Below are 26124 nucleotides of genomic sequence, written 5' to 3'. Positions count from 1 at the left end.
TAGTAGGGTGTGAGCAGAGTGCCTTATCTTGTCTTTTTAAATGTTTGGGACCTTTACCTTGTTTCTTTCTTTTCTTTTTTTCCTTTTATTTGCCTCCCTTTCTATGGCTATCAGTCTTTCCTCCATTTGTTTCTCTATCACTTTTTTTCTCTCTCTTCTTTTTCTCTCTGTCTCCCCTCCCGTTTTGACAAGAATAAGGAATTTAAGGGCATTTCTAAATTTGGTTCGATGCATTGAATGCATTCATTCATCCATCTATTAGTTCGTTCCACCAACACTCCCAGAGCTCTCACTCTTCATCCATCTCTTGGCTGGTTTCTCAGAGCAGAGAGGTGCATAAACAGTCTCTGCGCTGGAGCAACGCTGACTGAGCAAGGGGAGAAAGGCATGAAGTCAGGGCAACTATTAAGTACATGCAGGGGGTGATGGGACCTTTAAGTTGATGAGCAGGTCGATGGGGTCATATCAGGGAAAACATCATAGAGAATGTGACATTTGGGTGAAGGTGTCACCAAGTAGCAGGTGGGAGGCATGGGCTGGCGGGAGGACAGTTTGCAGGCAGAGGGTGCTGCCTGAGCAAAGCGTTGGAGGCGAGGAGCCCTGGGCCTCTGAGTGTCTGAAAGCAACCTGACCTGGCTGGGAGGGCAGCAGTGAGAACCAACGCAGGGGTGGCTTCTGAGTTTGATCGTCGGGAATGTGGCAGGATACTGGAAAACGCACACAGTATTTCCACGTGGGTTCTCAGCTGAGGGAGTGGAGAGGGGGCGTTTATGTTTCACCAAATACCCTGCTGTGGTGTTTGAACTTCTGTCTTACTTTTATTAAAAAGTGACACTAGTACTTTAGAGCACCAGGTGCCGAGTTAAGGCCACAGGTCTCTTCCTAATTGAGAGCTGGGGGCGGGAAGAGTTTAAGCAGGACAGTGGTGTGGTCGGAGTTCTGTAACTGTGCCGTGTTTCCTATCCCTTCACTTTATTTTTTTTTTCATTTTTAAAAATTTTATTGAGGTATAGTTGATTTATAGTGTTGTGTTAATTTCTGCTGTACAGCAAAGTGACTCAGTTATACACATATATATATATATATATATATATTCTTTTTCATATTCTTTTCCATGATGGTTTGTCACAAGATATTGAATAGAGTTCCCTGTGCTATACAGTAGGAACTTGTTTTCCTACCCTTCACTTTAAAATAGCTGAATGTAAGCTTTTCATATATTTCTTAAACAAACTAAACCGTTTGGTTGGCCGTTGGTTGGGTTTATTTTCTGTCAGTGACCCTCGGTAGAAACAAGGCTCCCTGCTGCGCCGTTAGCAATTCCACTCTGCCCGGATTGTCCTCCCATTTCCCCGTCATCCCATCCCTAGACACCTGCCTTTCCTTTTACATTCTGCACAGCGGGATTTCTGCTCAGGCTGAAAAATTGCCAATCAATCCCTGGCCGACATAAACCATGCCATGTCTTCCAGACTTGGGAGCCAGCCGTGCTCCCTGCACCGGCCGATGCAGCGGGCTGCCCAACTCCTCTCACCTGGCGCTTTCCCGTCTGGCGTCACCATGTTCCCCGGTAGCAGGAGAGACCCAGCAGCCTCTGCAGCTGCCTCAGCCACTGGGGGACGTACGTGAGCAACCACAGAAACCAGGAGTGACAGGCACCGCGCTGGCCTCTCTGCAAATCTGCCCAGTGGCCCAAGGGGGGGATGAGGAAGCAGTTGGCCTTGGCGTTGTGAGGAAAGCGGAGGCCCAGAGGAAGTACCTTCCTTCTTTCTTTTCCCTGCTTCTCAAGCTGTGCCTTTCTTCTCCCCTGAATCCATCTCCCAGGCCTCAGACCCTCCGTATGGCCCCAGCTCCCCTGGGCTGCCCTTCTCTGCCAGGCAGGGCTGCTTTCTCCCTGCCCCTACAGCCCTAGTCCTGTCCTGGGGCTTCCTGCCATCCTACTGCCTTCCATCATCTTGGCCCCTTGGTGCTCCTGTTCTATGAGTTCCTGCTCCTCCACGAAGACTGTCCTAGGACTGTAGTTCTCATTTATCTCCTGTCATCTCAACTCCTGCCGAGCTCACCGTGTGATTTTGATGCAGGAAAGAAAGTGGGGAAGGAGGGTATGGTCACGTCCTAGGTCTCGGGTGAGTCCCTGGGATGGCTGTCGAGTGTGGGTTCTTGGCTTCTCACAGGAAAAACTTGAAGAGCAAGCCATAGAAAAGAGAAGGCAGGTTGATTCAGGGAGATGCACACTCCAGAGACAGGATGTGGGTCACGTCAGAAGGCGAGAGGCCCTGAAATATGGGGTGCTTTGTTTATGGGCTGGATAATTTCATAGGCTAATAAGTGCGAGGATTATTCCAACTATCTTGGAGAAGGGGCAGGGATTTCCAGGAATTGGGCCACCACCCACTTTTTGACCTTTTATGGTCAGCCTCGGAACTGCCATGGTGCTGGTGGGTGTGTCACTAAGCATATGCTGATATATTACAATGAGCGTACAATGGGGCTCAAGGTCTAGTGGAAGTCGACTCATCCGCCATCTTGGACCTAGTTGGTTCTAACCAGGTTATGTTGTGTCCTCACTGGCTGTCATCCTTTTAAAGGTTGTGCTCTGCCCACTTCCTGTCTCATTTTCACACCTAATTCACATCTGTCTTGGATTGGTTGCTCCTGGATTCTGTGCGTCGATCCCATTTCCTCTTTGGAAGATCCTTGGAGGTGGGAGGCAGGATTTATAAGTCATCAGTATCTCTGAAACTAGGAGGCATCAGAATAAGGTCAGAAACGTGTTTTCAAGATCACACCAAAATAGCAGGAACTTCGGAAAGAGACAGAGAGAGGTTCGAAGTCAGCCTCTACCCTAGATCAGCTGATATTGGGCAAGGTCCTGAATTGAAAGGTGCTTCTGTTTCTGTAACTATAAGATAGGGACAGTACGACTTCTCTGAGAATTTTAGTGACTGCTGAATTAGAGTGTAAAGGAAGTGACTCAGGGTTTGGGTTTCACTAGGTAGTTGATACATCTTCCTTTCTTGTTGAATCTTTGCAAGATTTTTTTTCCTTTGGACACAAACATGTTTTGCCTCCATCACCACCCTCCTCTTCTGCATTTTTTCCAAGCCAGTCCCACCAGGAAAGAAATAGCCCCCAGACAGTACGTACATCCAGGTGGTACCTCAAGGAGTGAGTCAGGAGAAGGCAGGAAAAGAATTTTATAAAAATGTGCTCTGTCACCCTAGAAGGGAGGGGTGAAGCTTAATCATCTTCTTTTATATTCATGGTGCTTTTTTTCTCCTCAGAGACTCAGTGTATATAAATGTAAAGTTATAATAATTATGATAACATTCAGATTAAATGTGATACTGACAAGGCTTCAGGAGATACAAAAATTTGCTGATTCCCACTGGAATGCTTTCCCACCCGGACTGACTTTTCCAGTCTGATCCAGCAGGGCTGCCTGGGGGAGAAGGGGGTGGGGAGATGAGAGACTGACCCCTTGCCTCCAGGCCTCTTAGTATATCTAAATCCAGCAGTTAGCATGTACATCAAATGAAAAGAAATAAGCCAACAGCACACTTCCACTATGGACCCATCATTTCAAGTCAGTTACCAGATAACTGGGAATTTGGAACATGGATACAGAAAAGGGAGCAGTAAGAAATCTATAATAATAAAGGAGTTCATAGCCAATGATCTGATTGCCCTCAAAATTGGGGGTCCTTGAAGCCAGAATTCATGTCTCATGCATTTTTGTTTCATACGTGGCACTTGCACGTATATGATGGTTAAAAAGAATGAATGAATGAATGAATGAATGATCAAGGGCAGAGAAGCTCCTTATCTTCACCGTTCGCTACTCTTCTTAGTGTCCAGAAAGCAATACCAAGAAAGTATGGGCACAGTTCAGAGTCAGCTTGGGGAAGGAAGCTTTCCCCCTTTCTGCAATACCCTCAATCCCATTTGACAGCAGAAGCATGGAAACATGGAAGCACAGAGGCTGGGGCATGTAAGTAGGAAAGAATCTGCATGTATCTGGGATGATGTGTCAGGATATTGCAATCAGGTGAATAAGGAAATATATGTCTAGGGTCACACCCTACGTAGAAGAAACTCTAGGTAGAAAGGGACAGAAGGAGAGGAAATCAAGAGTTCTTACCACCTACAAGATGTCAGGCACTAAGCTGAACCTCTCATATTTATTATCCCACCATGAGCCGTAGAACAGTAATGGCATCCTTCATTTCTCAGGAAAAACAAAACAAAAAGACACAACTGTGATCCAATGATGGGAAATAGTCTTCCCCTAGCCACAAAGAGCTGTGTTTTCTGTGCCCAAGCTTTTTGACACCAGGTGCTCCTGTGCCTTGGACTCCGAGGAAGGGTTTTCATTCAAGGACAAGCTCTACTGGAGGTAATTCAAAGGCCTTCCATGCAGCCTCTCAAAAGTCTTCGTTAGTGAAGAGTAGAGAAGTGATGCTGGTGGGAGGGTAACTATTCACAGAGGAAATTAAATTCTGCCCCAAAGGTGATTAACATCGAACACTAACAATGAGGTCCCATCCCTCACAACAACCATTGACAACACACCATTTCAGGGAGTGTCCTTTCCACATGCACCTGTGCCCATCGTGAGTCATGTTAGTGGAGTCAAACATGTGCAGATGTGCGTTTCATGTCCTACAAGGCAGACCCATGAGCACACGTGAAATGCTTGTGTGGCTCCAGGGGAGCTTGTGGCTCTGGATCTGGAGAGTCAGGGACCCACAGTAGCACAAGAGGCAGGGATAATGATACGATAATCACAAGGACAATTGACGGCTACGTTAAATATTTACCGTGTGCCAAGCTCTGTTCCGAACACATTACATGCAATGTATTCATTAAGCCTCAAAAAAAGAAAGCCCTATGAAATAGACACTGTTCTGTCTCCTTTTTAGAGGAGGGAAGTTTAGATGTGTAGAGTAGTGTGTTAATGCTACCAGCTGGCAGTGGCGGAGCCTGGGTTCAAACCCAAGCCTTTTACTCCACAGCCCTGTCTTTTTTTTCTTTTCTTTTTAATTTTTATTTATTTATTTTATTTATTTGACTGCGCTGGGTCTTAGTTGCAGCAAGCGTGCTCCTTAGTTGTGGCTCGAGGGCTCCTTAGTTGCAGCTTGCCAGTTCCTTAGTTGTGGCATGTGAACTCTTAGTTGCTGCATGCAGGTGAGATCTAGTTCCCTGATCAGGGATTGAACCTGGGCCGCCTGCATTGGGACCACAGAGTCTTAACTGCTGGGCCACCAGGGAATTCCCTAGAGCTCTGTCTTATAACTGCGTTATCCAGCGTACCCCCTGTTCAGTCGTGCAGCTGAGAAATCAATTTAACTTTGTTAAAACTGGTGTGTTTCAAACACATGGAATTGTGAGCCAACTCATCCACCATTTTTTCTTTCTATCTTTCGTTATCATCCTTGCAGACATTTGAGAATCCTCTATACATGAGACTGCTCTGTTGGAAAGATGTATCTTCTCAAGGTCTTCTTTCTGCCTGCTCTGCCCTTGAAAGGACCCACAGATGTCCTTGTGGGGACTTCCTCTGGGTGATTAGAGACAGGGACCAAAGCCAAAAGCTATGGCTACGATAGCAAACTCTGAGCCCTCGGGTAGGGAAAGAAAGCAAGGCGCCACAGCCAGCCAGCTGATAAGGTATAGCACAAAAATAACTAGCTTTTTGAGGGTAAATTCTCACCTCTCACATCAAGACTACCACACACTGGATGGAACAGAACAGAGGGTCAGGGCCTCTTTGGCCATCCATCACCATTAAAGAACAGGCAGGGGGACTGAAGTTTTCTGTCAGCTCCAATTGCTGCAGATACCTTTAAAATAAGTGTTTTGCAATTCACGTGTTTTGATCAAAGTCTAAATTTTTAGACAATCCAGCAGACTCCAGTGAGCAAAAGACTTAAACAGGCATTTTATGAAAAGGCACCCAAAAGGCCAATTCAACATCATCAGATATCAGGGAGAGGTGAATTAAGACCACAGCAAGATGCTAAGGTACGCTCGCAGAATGGGGACAGAAGGGAAGGAGGCAGGAGGGAGAAGGAGAGGGACAGAGAGGGAGAGGAGGGCAGAGGGGAGAGGGAGAGCTTGGACAGAAGAGGAACCTGCCAGCACCAAGTGTCGGTGAGACTAGAGTAACGTATGCCTCACGCACAGCCAGCGCGACTGTTAATGGGGGCAGTCACTTTGGAAAAGAGTCTGCGTTTATCTACCAAAGATATGCACATGGTATGACCCAGAAGTTACACTCTGAGTTGTAAGAAACGTGTGCACGCGTGCATCAGGAACTGTGCAGCAATGTTCCTGACAATGTTGTTTAAAATCTCCTCAAGATGGAAACAATGGGAATGTCTATCATGGTGGAATGAAGACATACACTGTGGTCCCTTCATTGAATGGGATGTCAAACAGCATTGAAAATTAGTCAATTCTAACTGCAGGGAGTGAGGGTGACTCACAGAAATCATGCTGACCTGCTGTAGCCAGACACAGAAGGACACACTGTGTGGCATTGCAAAACAGACAAAGCTAAGCTCTTATGTTTAAGGATGCAGACTTGGGTGGTAAAACGAACAAAACTAAACAAACAAACAAAACCCCAAGGAAGTGGTCATGATAAAGTTTAGGATGGGGTGATGCTTGGAGTACGGACAGACAAAAAGGCACCTGGGCTGTGGGGTGCTGTCTGGGTGGAGGTTACAAGGACAGTTAGTGGACAATAATTCATCAAGTTGCACATCTATGTTTTAGGCATTTAGTTTATATTCCACAATTTTTAAAAAGATTTTAAAAATCTAAATGTGAACAGAGACCAATTCTGCACTCCTGAGTGCTAGATGAATTTACAACAGTCCGCCAGGCAGCTTGACCTGAAGCCCCAGAGACAGCCTCAACTCTAGGGACTGGCACTGCACTCATCACTGGGGTTTCCACTTCTGCCCCTTCTTTTGCGTTTCCTAATTTGATGAGTGGCAGGGCCATCTTTTCCTAGAAACCTGGGAGTCATCTGGTCTCCGCCTCCCATACTGTTCATGTCCAGTTACTTCCTAAACCCAATTTATTTCCAACTCCTACACATTTAAAAAATGTATCTCTACGCGTTATGCCCACGACCACAATCTTAGAACTTCATAATCCCCAACCTATATGATAGTAACATTTCCCAATGTTTTTTGTTTCCATTCTCCCCTCCCTATAATTTCATTCGCTTCCCTATTCCCAGAGAGATCGTCCTCAAATGCGAATCTTATTAGGTTAGATCATAGTTTGTAGGGCTTCACCATTTCTCCACCATCTGTAAAACCAAGTTTTGACCTCTCTGTGTGGCACACACGGTTATCTGAAACCCGACACCTACGTATATTTTCACTGCCATTTCCAGTGAACCTGACAACTTGCTATTTTAAATCCTCTTAACCCACGTGCCTGTTTCCTCTGCTGCCAATAGCTTCATTCCCTTTTTGCCTAGTCAATCCCACTCATTTATCAATTATTCAAAGCCCAGATCAAATGGTGCCTCCTCTATGGCTATTCGTCTTCCTGCTGTTCGATCTTGTAAGGGTTATCCTTTCCTCCTTTTTACTGCTCCAATAGCTTGGACTTTTAGTTTAATTTTGTTACTTAACATGTCCTGTGGACACTATGTGTTGACATATCTGTCTCCCTATCCGACCATGTGAACCCCTGAACGGCCTTGTCACATGTATGTCCACAGTTCCTAGGACAGTGCCTGGCACAATGTATGATGTCAAAGTTACTGAATGAATGAGTGAGCAGTAAATGACTTACATGATGACCCTGTGATAGTCTGAGGCTTAAGGCACAACGTGAAGAAGATAAGTGCCTTATCTTGGTGTCATAGCCCTTGTTGCCCAAACACAACCTTTAGTCAGTTATGACTTTTGGCAGGCAGGGAAAATCAAGATCTTCAGGGATGTAGCAACTTACAAACAAGTACTACTACAAATACTCTTTTTTTTTTATACAGCAAACAAAGTTTACTTAGGTCACCTTCAAACACGCACACACACACACGTACCTCTACGAAGGGATAACTCGTAAGTACAAAGGAAGACGGGATATACTTCTTAACACTCTGTTCTAATTTTTCTTGGCTTTTCCATTGCTTTGTAGTTCACAAGTGAAAAGCAAAATCATCTCTAAGATTAAGTTATACATTAACATTACTTTTCTATGTACCAAGGGCAATAAAGTTTCAAAAAAGTTTTTTGAATTCACATGGACTTGTTTTCCCCATATTTCTTGGAGAAACCCAATCTCTACCTGGTTGTGCTTTGCTTTTCCTTTGGAAGGGCACTGCCTCCCAGCTTTCCTCCTGCTTGGGGAATGGAGGCTGTTGACAGCATTGCATCTGCCCCAACTGCTCTTTCTAATTAAGCCACCCAGGGTGCCTCTGGGTGACCAGACAAAAGAAGCCAGCTCTTTTAAAGGAGTCATGCATTTTCTAGGTCACCCATATGTATTTAACCCAGTTAACTCCACATATCCTGAATATAAGGTAGATACAAACTTTTTTCCCAACCTCAGATCAAAGTCAAATTATTCCTTGTGCCATTTTGTTTGTTTGTCTGTTTTGGTTGGTTCTTAGGGGAAGCATGTGATAAACTGAGTAGAATTCCATTAGACAAGTGGTCCCTTCATCATTATGACTAAAACTATATTGGAGATAGTCTTCTAAGGGTGAATATCTTTGAAACCCATTGGTAGCTCCCAAGTCTTTTCCTGATGGCATGGATTGTAGAGCAGAGCCCCAGTACAGGAGAACTAACTAATGGTCCTGAACTGCCTGTATGTACCCAAATTTCCAGCCTGTGGCAAACCCAGTTACAGGTAGATTAGCAATGAGTGAAGCACAGAGCCATCTAGGAACATTTCTGAGGGGCTCTTTCCTCACTTTCATCAATCGGTCCCAGCTCAATTGTCAGCTTTGGTTTTCAGATGGCGTCTGGGGAGAAGAGTGTTTCTAGCTCTTGCCCAGGGCTCCTGCCTTCTCTTTCCTTTCTTAGGAAGATGACAATCCCATGGGGCACAGGACATACTTTGTCTGCCAGCATCGGCTCCTCAGAGCATTTGCTGCCCTTGGGGGATGGGCTTAGAAGAATATTTTTAAATGCAAGCAGTGATATTGTACTTTGAGCCCCCAGCCCCGGCCCATGGGTAGCAAGTAATGAAGAATTCCCTACAGCAGAGGGGCAAAGGTCCTGCCTCTGTAGTTGCCTGGTGGGCTCCAGCTCTGTGCACATGCCTCAGGGGAGGTTAACCAGCCTCCGAGGGACCAAAGTGCCAGGAAAGACTGTTGCTTTCACCAGGAAATGATGATTTAGTGTCCTGTAAGGGGAAGCTTGTGTTGTGAGAGCTTCATGGTGGAGAACATATCCTGGGGCTGAAGGCAACAGGCAAACAGAGGTGGAAGATTGGGGACAAGAGTGAAACCACACAAGCGCAAGAGGAGAAACAAGGATGCCTCTGATGTCCACCTCTGATTGATGTCCAGCCCCCAAGTCACCTTCCCACATGAAGAATCAGGCCATTGGGACTTCACTGGCAGTCCAGTGGCTAAGATTCTGCACGCCTGATGCAGGGGGCACGGGTTCGAACCCTGGTTGGGGAGCTAAGATCCGACATGCAGCATGGAGTGGCCTTAAAAAAAAAAAAAAAAAAAGAAAAGAAAAGAAAAGAAGAATCAGGCCATTAGAACAAAAAAAAAAAGTCATCACCACCTCCCTCCCCAACCCCTAGAGTAAAGCAGGCAGACAGAATATCATCCATCACTATAAATTTGGGAAAACAACCTGATATATGTAGATTACATTAAAGGCAGAGTAGTATCACTTAATACTTCAGATTACACTCTTACTGGAAATGGTATTTAATAATGGATAAGTCAGAGTATCTGGGTCGAAAGTGAGGATCTGCCACTTCCAAGTTGTGAATCCTTGGGAAAAGTACTGCAGCTCTCTGTCTCGGCACCCTCCTCTGTGAAAAAAGGCTGTAAAAATTGCACCTGTTTCGTAGGGAATTTTCAGAATTAAGGGGAAAGCAACTGTATATCTTAGAAGACGATGCTGTAAATGTTAGTGACTGTCATCACTTATTATTATACCATCCTGGGGCAGAGTGCTAACGATGGGATAACTTACATGCTATCTTGTTGTACACTTATGTGGGTGTGCGTGTGTGTGCGTGTGTGTGTGTGACTGCAAAGGTGAGTTTCAGGTGATTTGCAACTTAGTCTTAAAAAACAGTCTATCACGACAGGCAGGAGAAGCTCGTTCTAGTGTTTCGAAGCAAATACTTCTATTTTTTCTGCGTTTCCCAGGAAGGGAAGCTGGGCACGGCTGGAGCCCTCGGGCTGCGCTTTGTGGCTTCGGGTGTGTGTTTGGTACCTGCAGGTCCAGGAGGGGCAGGGTGAGGCTGGGCTGGGATGCTCTGAGCGTCAGGGGAGGCTTCAGAGGACAGAAGACTCTGGCCCTGGATGCCGCTGTGGTGACCACTCTTCTAGAAGCAAATATGTAGATGAATCTTCTCTCCCCAGCTAAGCCACTGACCTTGGGGGAGGAAGCAAGAGGTTTGTTTAGCGTGTAGTAAGCGACTGCCACACAGTCCTTGTGGCTGAGACCTGGGTGCCACAAATGGGTTGTTCCAGGAAGGATGGCCTGGCTCAGAGAAACGGAAAGCGGAGGGGGATCCGGAGAGCACTTGCCATCACCTCCAGCTCTGCACGGGCTCCCGAGCCCCTGAGAGGCTTCTCACCTCCCTGTGCTTCAGGCTCCTCCTTTGAAGGAGGTGAGGATCCTTTTTCACAGACGTGGAAGAGATTCGCCTCCTTCCTTCATCATGACTGAATTACAGTGTCAAGGTCTTCCACACTTTTAATGCTCATCAACCCTCTTGCTTCCGGAAACCTGGGCTCCCTGACCTAAAACCAATAGTAGATTTATTTTACTTTATTTTACTTCTACTTGGAAGACACATTTTTAAATTAAGTTGATGATGTTTCATCAGCTCTATTATGTGACACACAGAAGTGTGTGGGTCATTGCTTTGCACTGTCACCTCCCTGAATGTAGGGGATTCTGTCGTTGATCCAATTGTTTGTCTGACCCATTAGATGCTTCTTGGAGCATTTTGATGATGGGGCTAGTGGAGTAGAGGGCAGGGCAGTGATGGTGGGAGGTGAGGATGGGGGGCAGTGAGTGGTGGTGTATCAAGCCTGTATCTCTGAGCCAATGTTAATGTCAGCATAAGACTGGAATACCAAAAGAGCTAAGCCCCAGAGCCCAACACATGATCCACTTTGCAGCATGCAGCTGGGCTTTGCGGGCTGGTACCACTGCTGCTACCTAGAGATACTGTCTCAAGGCCACCGAAAACAGTTACCCACCCATGAAGTCCCATCCCGTCTTGCCGTTCCTGACATGCTCTGTTTCATCCTGACATGCTCTGTTTCATCCTGACATGCAAACAGTAACCACCCTAAAGAATGGGTCGAGCCTTTTATACCCAGAGATTTTACCCTCTGAGTCCGGCCACTTGGGAACAGAAACCATCCATGTACAGGGATGGGCTGGGCTGGAACGATGGTTACCATCTGTTGTTTAGTTCCCTCTACCCATGCACTGGGGGCAACAGAGTCCCCGGTGGTCCCCTCTGGTGCTTCCCACCTGGCCCCTGGCTCTGCATAGCCACCCACCCTATGACAGTCCCATCCTGGTGGGCTTAACACTCAGGGACTGGAAACATACATAACTGTCCCATAGCCCACGATTATTCAGATTTTCAGGGAATCAGAGGACAAGTCTGTTCCCCCCTCCTCAGAGCTTTATATAAAAATACTACTGATTTTTATATATAAATGTGCTACTTATTCCCAAAGCCTCAGCTGCCTCTTTTCTTTTGCCTAGAGCTACCAGTGTGTTTGTTCTCAGGTTATCAGGATTTCCTCCCTTTTTTTTTTTATATATGCCCATCCTATTATTAACACAGTTCCAGGAAGATCTCTGGAGATTTTTAGAATATCCTTCGCTAATGGGGTTGGCAATATTCTAATAATCCAAGCAGCTCCTTCCTTGGCCTGAAGAGCAGGGAATTGGAAAGTCAGCCAAGTACCATCAGGATGGCTGGACATAGTTTTCATGTCTTTAAGAGGACAGTGGTCAATCTGAGGGGAGAGGATGCTGTTCCCTCCCCCCCTTGGATTTCCCTGACTGACTGTGCAAACACTGGCTAGAACTGAAGGAGAGAGACTTCCGGTTTCTGGTTTCCCTTGTGCTGTTCTACTTGCATGTGACTCATGCTGACCTCAAAAAATCGAAAGGAAAAAAAAAAAAAAGAAGAAGAAGAAGAGAGAGAGAAACCAAAAAGATAGATAAGCAAAAAACGTGGCAAAATCTGGATAATTTTTTGACCTGAATGATAGATGTATGGGTTTATTTTGTCATTTTTCTGTGAATGTTTAAATATCTTAATAAAAATAAATTCAAAATATAATTGAAGGGATAATTATGAAGTACATGGTAAGACAAAAATGAAGATTGTTTCTTTTTGCTTTTATTTCATATAACCAGCACTTCTTCTGGCTGACTTGGATTTCTCTTGATAAGTCAACCTCCATTTTTGTACATTTTCAGCCTGTACCCAAAGGCCTGACCTAAAACTTTTCTTCTCTTAAGTGAAACATGTCAGTATTACAAACAGTATTCTTCATGTTACAACTACTCCTGGTATTTCAGTGTGGTGTTTCGTCACAGTTCTCTTGTAAAGTGATTAACTGGCTTTCTTTTTTACTTCCAAGTATATGGCTTTGTTCTCCTTCCTTTGCTCTTATCCTTCTCCTTAATAGCTATGGGAAGAGCATAGTATGTTTGCTTTATAGTCTCAACTTTACTATAGTCCTGACACTTAAGAAGTTTGTGTTTAAAAACCAGAGGCAAATGTGTAAAATAACGTCTTAGTTTCAAAGGCCATTATAATTGAGTTCTGTATTAGTCAAGAAAAAATGCTTTAACAAGGGCAACTCCAAATGCAGTGGCTTAATCAAGGTAGAAATGCATTTATTTCTCTTTCAAGTAGGTAGATGGCCTAGGCCTGGTGGAGTGATCTTGACAGCCACAGCTTTTAACTCCAGTTCCAAAATGGCTGCTTCAGCACTTGCCATCACATCTGTAACCCAGACAGCCCAGAGGAGTAAGGAAACAAGGGAATCACACATTCATTCCTTCTAAAAGCATGACCTGAAAATGGTCCACATCACCTGTGCCCTCATCCTAACGGTCAGAACAGTGCCCAGTGGAGACCTAACTGAAGCAATGGATGGAAAATGTAGACCAGTTATTAAAATAGGAAGAGAAGATATTGGTGAAAACTAGAATTTTCTGCCACAGCTAACAAGTGGCCCACCAGGACTCAAATTCAGGTGTTCTGACTCTGTGTATGGTACTATTTAAGACATAAAGCAACAAGCTAAAAAGTGATTTGGCCCCCAAAATGAATGAGCACCATTGCTACACCACATGTGTTTAGAAGACCCTGCAGGTAAACGTCACAGATAAATCCTGTGATTCAGCTGGTCTTTGCAAATCTTAGACCGAAATGACTTTGCTATGCTGTCACAATTTTTGCTTGGTCTTATCTTTCATGGGAGGTTAGAGAGTCTTCCACTTTTCTTCATGGAAAGCCCTAGTTTTTCCTCACTTAGAAATTATGTAGTTGAAACTAACGTATATCCCTATATGCAAACACAGTTGCAGAAATTTTAATTCGAAAATCCATTATACAGGGTCAGGGCCAGAATATATGTTCCAATATGCCACACATTCTCTAGTAATCATATACTATTTTTTTTAATCAATACTGTGGAGTCAGCCTGTGGTGTAACATCCAAGGAAGGGAACATTTCGTGGAATTTATTTTCCATTCAGTTTTTGTCTGGTGGATGCCCTATATTCCAGAAGGAGTTATCAGTCTCTTGCTTTCTTCATTATTCTGCTGGTCCCTCCCTTCCCCCTTTCCTCAAGTCGCATCTTTTGAATATGAAAAGCTATATTCAATGCTTAATATATTATTCCCGAGAAACCTTTAAGGCCATCTTCATAAACACCGCCATTTCTTATTTGCCATTTCTTATTTAATAAACAATTGCTGTCTCATTAAATGTAAATGAGTTCTTTATCCTTAGCTGTATTTGTTGAATCTATTACTTACTGTGTTTACCAATTTTGTTTCCTTTGGCTGGAAAGCTTTCTGTAAACTACTCATAAATATAAAGTTGAAATGAAGGCATTTTCTCTATGTTGAAGCATCTGCATTAGGCGGCTTTGAATAGCCCTCTCTTTAAAGTCTGCTGTCTTTCCTGTCCCCCTGCAAATAGCTCAGGATTCCTGCTTCAGACCATCTGACCCTGGGTCTTTGTCTCTCAGGAATGTCGACGTCCACCTTCTTGGAGTCAGGGGACTTGCTGCAGGTAGAGAAGGGGCGATCATTGAAAAGCACAGCACAGGCTGTCTTTGGCTGGGTGGAAAATCAGTTCTCCATAGGAGCGGCAACATTTGGCACTTTGATGCACTCGGTCGTAGCCTGTCCAAGTTTCCTGGCTTCTAGGGCAGAGTGTAAGGCCCATCTGTTCCAGCAGGCTTTCCCTGATTAGATAGGATGCTTGGCAAACAGAGTCTCAGATAATGGTTATTTGAATATTTTTGTAATTTCCACGCTTGTGCCTAACAGCTTAGCAGTTGGCCCTATGTTTAAAGAAAGTGGGTAATAATCATGAGTAATGTGGCAATTCCCATTCAGAAATTTCAAACGGTGCTTAATTAAATCTTCCAATGACATTTGGAAGCAAAGGTTCAGCCTGCGCATGCTGTAGCCATGAAGAAAAAAAGAGTACGAAGAGAGTGGACGGAATCTTCGGGAAGTGGCAGTGGGGAGACGGACCCAAGCGCAGGAGCTACGACCACTCACTTAATCGCGGCCCCTAGATCTTTCTCCACGCCCAGCCCTTCCCGTGGAGCTGACTGTCAGTTGACTCCCTTAGCATGGTCGGGTATTTCCTACGAGAACGGATGCGCCACCGCGCTGCCCCGCCCTGCTGAACTGCTAGGGGTGTGACGACACAGTCCCAGAAGGCTCTTCGCCTGACCCTGTCTTCGTAAAGAGAAGACTTACCATTGTCCAGACCACTGGGATGGCTGCTGGCTGGCCACCTGGGCTCGTTCAGAGCTGGTCCTGGATTGTAGACAATCCCTCATCAAACTCTTCCCACCATGGATGCTTATTTTGATTTTAAAAACCTTCCATTGTAGCAGCATTCCTTAACCCTCCTTGGTAATTGTTAATGTCCATAACCCGGTTAGTAATAAAATCGAAGAATCTTAGTATTTGGAAAGGAATTCGAAATCTTCCATTTGGACCGATCTTTTCAGAAACAAGACACTGTATCCCACTCCCCACTCATCCAGAGGCTGAACACTTACCTAAATTCATGTCAGTAGCTTGCATCCAAGCTTGGTCTGGGCCCTAGGTCTCCCAGATCCCAGTCCAGCGACCTTTGGCTACAGCACTGTAAATGGATTTTTCTTCTGCTAAAATCTGAATCTATTTTTATTCCTCTAGCTCCCGTCGGGGGACAGGCAGGAGGAGTGATAGGACAATTTGTCAGCATCCTACTTATACTCTCCCGTTCCTATCACACAGGGGCGTTACTACACCACCCCTCACGTACCCTCTCTGGATTCCCTGGTCTTCCATTATACCCTTTCTTCTTCACCTCCTTTTGTCTCATTTTCCCAACCTGTACAATCAGGCAAATAGGATTTACCTTTCACCCTCTAGGGATGTTTGAAGATTGATAACATGTCAGGGAAAAGACTGGATTTATTAGAATTTCACAATATCCCATTTAAACAGAGAATAGTCCACTGAGAAAATAAATTTAGAAATAACTTTCTCTTACATTATTTTTAAAGTTCATTTTTTCCCTCATATTATTAGTAGTATATATATATATATATATTTTGGTCTGGCTCTACTACAATTTAAAGTCTTTTATAAAGGTCTTGACTGTTCCCAAGAAAGCAGGCCATTCACTGAAGCAGGACGGAGAGAAGGATGATACAGTGAGCCTGGCCTGGGGACCGACAGCTCTGTCACACTGACTTATGACGGATGAGGGGAAAGTCTATTTCTCATCCATGGTAGGGGGAGGCATAGTGTAAAGAAAGATGCACCAGGAGTCTCTGGGCGATTCATCTTGCAACAGATGAACTCTCAGAAGCTGCAGAGTTTTGAGGGGAAGAGAGAAAGAACTGAAGAATCAAATTCATTATGTGAAGTATAATCTCACGAGGAAATATCAAAATATGTCAGCAGCACCCAAGACGAGAGGGTCGGGAAGAGGGTGGGGAATTCACTGATGGTGTTTGTCAGCTGCTAAACCAGGCGTGGAGGCCGAGAGGTGCTGGGGGGCGGTTCTGCCAGCAAACAGCCTTCCCACCCGATTCCGGAGGAGGCCAGGCAGAGCTCAGGGCATCTCACGCAGAATGAAGTCAGGGGATTCAGCAGACACAGGGCACCTCCCTGAAGGCCCTCCTTCCGTCTGCAATTCACCTGCGCCATCCCTTTCTTTGTGCTTCTTGCTTTCAGGCTCCGCATCAAGGTTAGGTATAAATAATCCCATGAAAAGTGTTGCGTGGAGCTTTCTCTCTAGAACCTTCTGCAGTCATGACTTCCCTGACCACTCCCTGTTCATTTCCAAATTTTAGCAGAGTGGCTGCCTTGTCACAGCCAGCCTGAATCTTGCGAAGGAAAATTCATAGTTTGGGGAGCCTTTGCTGTCACTTTTAGTGCCTTTAGTTCATGGGCTGGAATCCTCTTCGTCCTGCACAGACACGAGGCACCAGCCGGCTCCTTCTTCCTCCTCTACAGGCCTCCCCACTCCAGCACCCCAGGGGGGTGGAAGAGGCTCCCCCAACTCTGGGCACGAGGCAGGTTTTGCAATTTCAATCTCTGTCCCTCTTCTCATTCCCAGAGTGACCTTGGGCAAATCGCTTTCACCTCTCCGAGCCTCAGTTTCCACATCTGGAAAGCTGAGATAATAGCTACCTGCCTCCTGGGGGGGATCTGCAGGGCTTAATTAATTAATGCTTGGCAAAGCTTCTGAGACCTTTGCTTGAAAGAAGCCTTGTGAGCTGAAATTATTATTATATCACAGAAGCCTTAACTCCAATTTTGCTGCTGAGGCTAATGATTCTTTCTTTCCCGAAGAAAAAAAATATTAATTTTAACTCCGAGTCATTTATCAGGTAGTGGGGGAAAATGTACCATTTGTCAAGGGCAACACTGTCTAGATGGAAATTCCAGCAGCCCCTCTCAGGGGATGTTTGCAAGAAAATCTTCCTATTTTGCCGTCTTCCCTGAGCATCCTCTGCCCGTGCCCTTCTCCTGTCCCTGTTCGTGGCTCTCTCTCCAGGTTGGGGTGCTAGCCTGGGTGAGCCAGAGCGACCCTCTGCTGAATGTGCTTTTGATTTCCTGGGCCACGGGGTCCTCGCCCGGGTCCCCAGCTCCACCCACTGCCCTTTAAGCAGCCGTCCCTCCAGCTCTGGACGTTTCCTCTGGCTCAGCGTAGAAGCCAAATGCCAAGTGTTTTTAAGAAACAAGACCTCATGCAATACCCTTGGATTAATTTCAAATAACCGGGCACCGTCTCTATTAAAAGCATCAAACTAATTCACAGGGGTGTCAAACGACAAGCCCTCCCCCAAGACAATGGCCCCATGTTTTCCTCGGGGATAAAAGTAGCGTGCGGCGCTGGTAGCGGTTTTCTCACTTTCCTGCCTGTCTGTGAGGCCTGATGGACCAGCCGGCTCCCCAGGCCCAGGTCCTCATCCGCCCCTCCGGCAGACTTCCCGGGCTTCTCCCCTGTTCCTCCGCACAACCTTCCAGGGCTCGCGGGCTGCTTTTCTGCAGGGCAGGGACATTCCTGCCCCCTGTCCTCGCCCTGCGCCGTATCCGGCATCACGCAAAGTCAGGCCAGTCTGAGCTGCCCCCGGAGCACTGCGATGGGGCACCCAGTGGGCGTTTTGTGCCAGGCTTTTCCTCCCAGACGCGTACGTCCCTTGTCGCTGCGTGAGCTGTCCGAATCCGAAGGGTAGTGTTGACTCCATTTTACTGAGGAAAAAACCGCAAGCGAAGAACAGAACATAGCTTCTCACCGGCTCTTTCCTTCATCCTGGTGCAGCCTGTCTGGCCTGCAATGCTCATTCTCCCGCCTGAGTCTTTACTCCCACTTTCCTCTGTTCCAGGACGTTCTCACCACGCGCGCGCGTGCACACACACACACACACACAGACACGCACACACACACAATCTTCTCCTGTAACCCGAACCCTTGGCTTTCTTTAGGACCACTCCACGCGTGCACGTATGACCCAGGCCACAGCCATCTGCACTTTGCCGGATTCCTAGTCCCTGTAACAGGTTCCATCACAATCCATGACACCCTGGAAGACACACACCAACTCTGGTCCTTCCCCGGCCTCGCGTGGCCACGAGGTGCCAGCGCGGTGGGAACCGCGGTGAGGCCGAGTGCCCGGCAGACGCCTCTCCGATGGCTGCACGCTGGCTGCGGTGACTGTCCCCAGCGCTGCTCCGCTGGACGAGGGCAGCCGACCGCCTCCCTGGGCTGGCTTCTCATGCTGCCTACAGGTGTTTCTCGACTCAGAGTCGGCCTCCAGCCTCAAGGAGACTCAGCCGTCTCGTGAACCTGCCATGTCCTGCTCTTCTGAGCCTCTCTCCCTGCTTGTCCCTCTGCCTGGAACGGCAGTAACTCCACTTTCTGTCCAGAGAAATCCAACCAATAGTCTTGGCCCAGGTCGATCTTCTCCTCGGTGAGGTTTCCAGGTCTGCTCCGCGCCCCCCATCCTTCCAGGTACTTGGAGGAGCAGCTCCTCCCCCCTGTGTGCCCCCCTGGACATGGGGGTCCCTCTCCTGTGTGCCCCCGCTGACCTGGGGGTCACTGGATGGTTACCGTGCTCCGTGCTGGGCTGAACATGTGTGCTTTCAGGGCTCCTTCCCCTTCTAATCTAGAAGCATCTTGAGAACAGTGCCCGGGCCTTCCTTGGCACCAAATAAATATTTAATGAATGAATGTGTGAGCAAACAAGTGCCTCTCTGTTCCACATTTTTAAAGCAAAAAGTAATCATACATTTGATGCATTTTGCATACGTGCTAGAAACATATCTAAGGAATCTGTGTCAGGCACTGAGTCCCTACCGGCACTCTCGTGCGGCTTCTGATGTGGTCCAGTGCATCTTACCAAAAGCACCACACTCCCTCTTTCCCAGCAAAACCAGAGGCGTGTTGTAGTGCCGGCTTCACTGGTCAGTTCTCAGGGGAGAATCTTGATCCTTTTGCCAACTAATCTACATGCGCAGCAAGTCCTACCTTTGTTCTACCCTCAGTCCTGGCAGCCCCCAGCTAGAACACACTGCATTTTGGAGGAGGAAGACTAGTCTGTGTGTGCACACCAAGGCTGAAGTGGTTGGGAAGGGAAATGTGATGCCCACAGAAGATGATATTATTAGAAACCTGTTAAATGGGTTCCTGGCGCGAGCTTTTAACATCTCTCCCTTCAAGAAAACCGCCCCACACCACGACTCGTTTTGTGCAGTCAATACGATCCTGATGAGACCTATTGCAGCACTCTCGGTGCTGGAAGAAATTAGACATTGAGGGGACTCCCCCCCTGCCACACTGATTGAGCTCGAATGATGCCGTTAAATTGACAGAGGCATTTGTCTGCTCTTGCAAGCTAGTAAGTCTTCCTGGCAGAATGTATTACAAATTCCTTAACAGCAAGGAGATAAAAACAAATCAGGAACTCCTTTATTCTACCTTTATGCTGCTTTCTCCAAGAGTCATTCTTGGTGTGCCTGCGTGTGTGTGTGTGTGCGTGTGCGTGAGTGTGTGTGCATGTGTGTGTGCGTGCGTGTGCGCGTGTGTGTGTGTTGCAAGAGGGGGGGCAGCAGGAGACCCACCCTGCTGCTCATCTCATCACACACGCAGTGTGGGTCTCGAGCTCTCCCAGGCTGACCCTCTTTTTTCTGGCCATTCTGTTAATTGAACCAACCCTGCCAGCTCCTGAAATGCAAGGACAATCTTGTCAGCAGGGGAAGGCACCTTGCACCTCTCAGCCAAATGCGGCACAACTTTAAACCGATTAATAAAACTCTTAAAAGGATAATATTGTTGGGTAAAGTGCGGAGGGCTCCTGCTCTTGCTCGGGTTGTATTTTTATTAAGCTGTGAGCTACTTTTTCTTTTTTTTTTTTAAAGAGAGAGGGAGAAAAGGAAGCAAGAAAGAGAGACTGTTAGAGCCCACAGCCGCTTGTTTGCAGATTATTTTACGGAGATGCTCAGTGGAATATCAATTGCCTGCGATTAGAAGTCCCGCCAGGTACCACCTGGAATGGCAGAGGCTTTAGAAGTGAGGACCGCTCCTCGGAGAAGCCACCTAGTTTAGATTTGGAAAAATGGTGCAGCTGAAATTTTGCTTTCACGGCAGGCAGAGCGAGGCAGGGGGCTTGGGAAGACAGGGCCAAGGGGCTGGGTTAGAAACGAAGGCTTCCTGCTTTGCTCTTGTCCATCTCGGTAAGGGTGGGCCTGGGTCCTCATGATCTGACGGGGCCTGGGGGCCAGGGGAGGGACAGGCTGGGGAGGGGGATAAGGAAAATCCTGGAATCTGGTCAGAGGCACTGCGCAGACCTCTGGCTCCAGAAGACTCAAAACCCTCATTAGAAGTGCTGCTGTTCAGGCCTTTCTATGAGTCCTTTCATTTCATGAATAATCAAATTCACCCCAAACATTAAAAATGTGTTCTTTACTTTTTTGGAAATGATAATCATTCTAAATGGAAATGTGGTCCTGCATCAGCTCAGTTGTATACATGCTAACTCTCTGCCCCAAATCACTTCACAAAGATGTTCCCTGGGTCCCTCCCATTTGTCCATCACAGTGAGAAGGATGGGACCAGCCATGGCCGGCTGGTGGGGGGTGGAACATCACGCAGATCCCACGGACCCAAACCTGACAAACGTTTATAGACAGCGGTGCTGTCACAGTGCAGGGTCCGAACTCGGGGGTCGCCGGTCGGATGACTACCGTGGGGGGTAAGAGTGACGCTAGTCTGGACAGCGCATATGTATGGACTGCACACCATGTGGTCCTCTGTGTCTGATTCCTTCACTTAGCGCCACGTTTTCAAGGTCTGTCCATGGATCTGTGCCTCCTTCCTCTTTATCAGGCACTCTCTTCTTCTCACCATCTTTCACTGAACTTTCTTTTTATTTCTACTTACAGATCCAGGTTTTTCTCTCTCACTTTTCCAGTCCAGAAACCTGGGTCTTCTTGTCTCAGGCTCTGAGTGAACCCTTCCCAGTCTCAGAAATCATTCTCCTTAGAAGCAGCTGAGCTTCTTTTTTTTTTTTAATTAATTTTTATTGGAGTATATTTGATTTACAATGTTGTGTTAGTTTCTGCTGTACAGCAAAGTGATTCAGTTATAAATATACATATATCCCCTCTTTTTAGATTCTATTCCCATATAGGTCATTACAGAGTATTGAGTAGACTTCCCTGTGCTATATAGTAGGTTCTTATTAGTTATCTATTTTATATAGAGTAGTGTGTATATGTCAATCCCAATCTCCTAATTTATCCCTCCCCTCCCCCTTTCCCCCTTGGTAACCATAAGTTTGTTTTCTACATCTGTGACTCTATTTCTGTTTTTGTAAATAGGGTCATTTGTACCATTTTTTTAAGATAATATACAATGGAATGTTACTCAGCCATAAAAAAGAACGAAATAATGCCATTTGCAGCAATACGGATGCACCAAAAGATTGTCATACTGAGTGACGTAAGTCAGAAAGAGAAAGACAAATACCATATGATATCACTCATATGTGGAACCTAGAAGCAGCTGAGCTTCTGATGGGGCCTTGGTCCCTGTGCAGGGCAGCTGCAGGGTGCCAGGCCTTAACTCCCCATCTTGGCTTTTTCTTCTGTTAATTCCGGCTTCCTTTCCAGGCGTCACTGAGTCTGTCCACTCACTCCTCCCTTCCCTCTGATTTTTGCTCTCAAACTTCTCCCCCAGGGCTCCTCTAACTGCAGGGTGCAAAGAACGACCCAAAGTTTATTTAAAATGCTGATTCCTGGACCTTAATCTCAAGGACTTTCATTCCTTTTATTGGAATCAGCATTTCCCACAAGATCTCCGGGAAATTAGCGTGAAGTGGTAGAATTCTTTTACCCTCTCCTGGTCACTGGATCCTCTCCTCACACGGTTTCCAGGAGCCTTTTTGTTCCCTGGTTCTATCTCTCGTCACCAACTCCTTTCCAGGGACAGGCATGTCCATTTTCCATCCAGCTCACCACTGCCTTCCCTCCCACCCCACTGCTGAAAAACTCAAAATTTCAGTTATTTGTTCATGCTATGCCTGAAGTATCTATTGAACTTAAGGTATGCTCGGTACAAGGCCAACTGAGATGAATCACCCTTGACCCCTGCCCTCCAGGAGGTCGCCCTACTGGGAGGGATCCAGGTGTGCAACTCACTCCCTCTTGCCTTCCCCCCCCCCCCAGCTGTGTGCCTATAAATGCCATACGTGCTCTGAGCATCAAGGCCACAGCAGCATACAAGACAGACGGGGGCGATTAGAAATAAACACACGACACAGAAATGAGGAAGCTATCCTCAGGGTGTTAAGTGCAGCAGGGAAAACTAAGATGGGGTGAGACAGACTTCTCTAGACTGGGAGTCAGGAGCGGCCCCTCAGAAGAGGCTTGGAGCTGAGCCTCAAAGAAATGAGATCAGGTCTCACAGAAGATCACAGGAAGATGGGCTCTGTGAGAGGGACAGGCCAGCACAAGACCAGAGTGATGGGACAAGGCCACTGGGTCCAGGGGCATCCTCGCAGGCTGGTGCCCCTTCTTGTGCTTGGAGAAGAGCTCGTCTCACCTGCCCTCATGGGAGCACAGGTCCGTGAAGACATCCCCCTGGAGCAGGCGGGGAGGAGCAGCTAAGCCAGCCCGTGGAGGAGACAGGGTGCTGGCTGAGGTTTATCCAGATCTTTCGGGTGGAAAGTACATGCTGAGCAGGCAGATGACAGGTGCCTATTATGTCTGAAGGGTAGAGTGGGCTGGACTTCTTCACAAACTCCGAAAAATTCCAAAACCCAGAAGCCCTATGTGAACCTTGAAAGAAATGCATTGAGAACACATTTAATGGAGTGACAGTGGGTCATGAATTTGTAGAGTCCTTTACCCGCAGGAAATAATGCTGGCTAAAGTAATAATTTAAAAATAATAACCATTCACTCAATAAACACCATTGCTTATTACGTGCAGGCACTACGGACTCAGAAATGAACAAGGGCAGTACAATCCCCGCCCTCCCAGAATGAACAGGGTAACAGAGAAGACAGCCACCAAAGAGGTGACTGAGGCCCCGTAGCAGTGCAGTGTGGTGTGTGAGAGCAGTGACTTGCAACCACCCTGGGCTAAATCCCAGTTCTGCTGTGTGGCCTTGGGCAGGTTACCTAACTGCTCTGTGCCTCAAGTTATTGATGTGCAAATGAGGATAGCAGTAGTGCTTCATTGGTTATTATAAGAAGAAAAGTGCTTCAAAGGATGCCTGGCACACATTAGGTGCTCAGTAAGTATTAACCACTAGGTGATTAATTACCTGATTTTTGCTGAATGCTCAGAGCGGGAGGCGGAATCCTTGGTGTAGCAGGAGCTCCTTACTTGGGCTGGAAGAGCCTCCTGATGGAGTGACATTGCAGTGGCTCTGAGCATTCTACCGGATGATTTACATATATTAATACAAATCCAAAAAAGTTCTGCAGAGTAGGTATTCTGCCTGTTTTAATTTGCCCAGGAGAAAACTGACATTTTTCGGGACGTTTGAGCAGGTTGCCCAAGGTCATCTAATGGGAAACGGAGCCGAGTCCTGCTCCAAAGGCCAGGCACTTTCCCTGCACGTCACTCCGGTGAAGATGCAATCGAGGGAGGGAAGCTGCGTAATGATTATTGAGAGAACTGAGAGATTTGGGGAACCGTGCCCTCTTGCACGAGCCTCTTGGTACCACAGTCAGAGAAGGCTAGGCAGGAGAAGCTGTACTGTGTTCCAGGGAGGAAATTCTGTTCTGTCCCTCCATGTTCACGCTCCTTGTTGAAAAGCACAGTGTGGAAAGACAAAGGGGGGCCCGATCCCCCCCATCCGCAGCCGATCCCACAGCACAGGAGGCTGCCGTCTGAGTCATGTACTGTTTAATTAAAGCAACATAGGACCCAGCCTTTCAGAACTAGGTCACAAACACGCCTCCGTGCAGAGACACTCCTTTTTGGTGATACGGGCTTTGGGAGGAAGAGAGCTTGTGAAAGGGTGAAGTTTGCCTTCCTATGTGCTGTGTCATCCTGCATGCCAGCTTTCTCTCCCGTAGGGCACCGCAGGCTGGGCGGACAGTCTAAAAAAGCAACCTGAGGCCCTAGTTGGGCCCCTTTGAAATAAATTTGACTGGTACCAATTGGCTTCACAAACACACGTCAGTACGCATCAGGCGCACATGTACAGCCAGACCCAGGGGCTTTGTCTTGCAGGTAAACGGTGCATATGGCCCCTGATGTGCAGGACCACCGCCTGCAGAAAGGACACTGTGGCCCCAGGATTTCCCCAGGAAGCGGCCAAGTCGGAGGTGCCCTCATGTATCACAGTGGGCATATCCCAAGGGCCCCCTCTCAGGAGCAAGGATCCTTCTGACACTCAGAGCAACTGAATACATTTGCCCTCAAGGAAAGCTCTAGTCTGTGTCTGTTGTTCTTCTCCAGAGGGGTAAAACCCAAACCTGAAACATCACGATGCCCACCCAACTCTTGAGACTGTCTGGGCATCCCCCATCGCCCACCCAACTCTTGAGACCGTCTGGGCATCCCCCACCCCCCACCCCTTCCTCCTTTTCTTTGTCTTCCTTTACCTGGCTGTGCTTCCTGATCTCCGGTGTGACAAATTTCGGCTGCCACTAATGTTCATGTAGAGCATGTTTCTCTTCCCCTTTGGATGACTGTGAGCTCAATGAAAGGCTTCTCAGAGACAGCTCCCTGAATAGAAATGCACAGGAGACAAACAAAGCCCGCTGCTCAGACATCCCCACCAAGGCTCGGGACTTTAAAAAGCCCTGTCGCCCTAGAAATGAGGCTATTAAGGTGTGACATGATTCTCGCTTTCAGGCAGAAACTTTTTAAACTGCTATAGAGCCCAATCAAGAGAAGATGAAAACTTCAGTGTTTCAAGATATCTAACTCTTGTGCTGATGAAGGAGGACATGCCGGGATGCAGGCGGAATGGGAAGCAGGCTCCCGGCTCCTTGTCGGCCATGTGATGGAGAGCCCGCAGACTCACTGTCACCTGTGTCTACCCTCTTGTCATCTCCCCATGGTCCCCCGACCAACAGGAGGGACAGAGAGAGGGGGCTCGGACCCAGCAAAGACATCAGACCACCCCATCTTTGCACCCCTCTTCCTCCCGGGGGCCAGGGGATCCTCAGCACGACGTGACAGCATCCAGCCTGGTGACCGGCTGAGACAGGGCTGCAGAACTCCCCCGATTCCAACCTTCCGGCTGGAGCGCAAATGCTTTTTCATCGTTCTTAGAAATTAAACTTGACGCACGGGAGTGACTTTGGAATCAGGAAAGTTGGGGTTGACCTCCCATCTCTGTAATTGATCACTGTATCCCTCAGTTTGCTCATTTGCAAAATGCCCGCCTTTTGAAACTGGAGAGAAGAACAGATGAAATGTGTTTCATAAAGTGTCTCGCTGTAGAAAGCCTGTATAAATTAGCCTGGGTGGTGTTTTCAAATGGTAAGAAAACAAAGGCAAGGACTCCCAGCTAGTGGGTTAGGGCGCATTTCAATTGGCGGTAACTTCAGTTTCCTCCAATTGTTGACTTGAGACAATTTCTCCTCCTTCCCGAAGGCTTATGGGGGAGACTGATATCTCTCCCAGGCAGCCCAGGTTGGC

Source organism: Balaenoptera ricei, chromosome 8, assembly GCF_028023285.1.
Source record: "Balaenoptera ricei isolate mBalRic1 chromosome 8, mBalRic1.hap2, whole genome shotgun sequence".
Taxonomy (NCBI): domain Eukaryota; kingdom Metazoa; phylum Chordata; class Mammalia; order Artiodactyla; family Balaenopteridae; genus Balaenoptera; species Balaenoptera ricei.
This window is presented reverse-complemented; position numbering follows the sequence as displayed.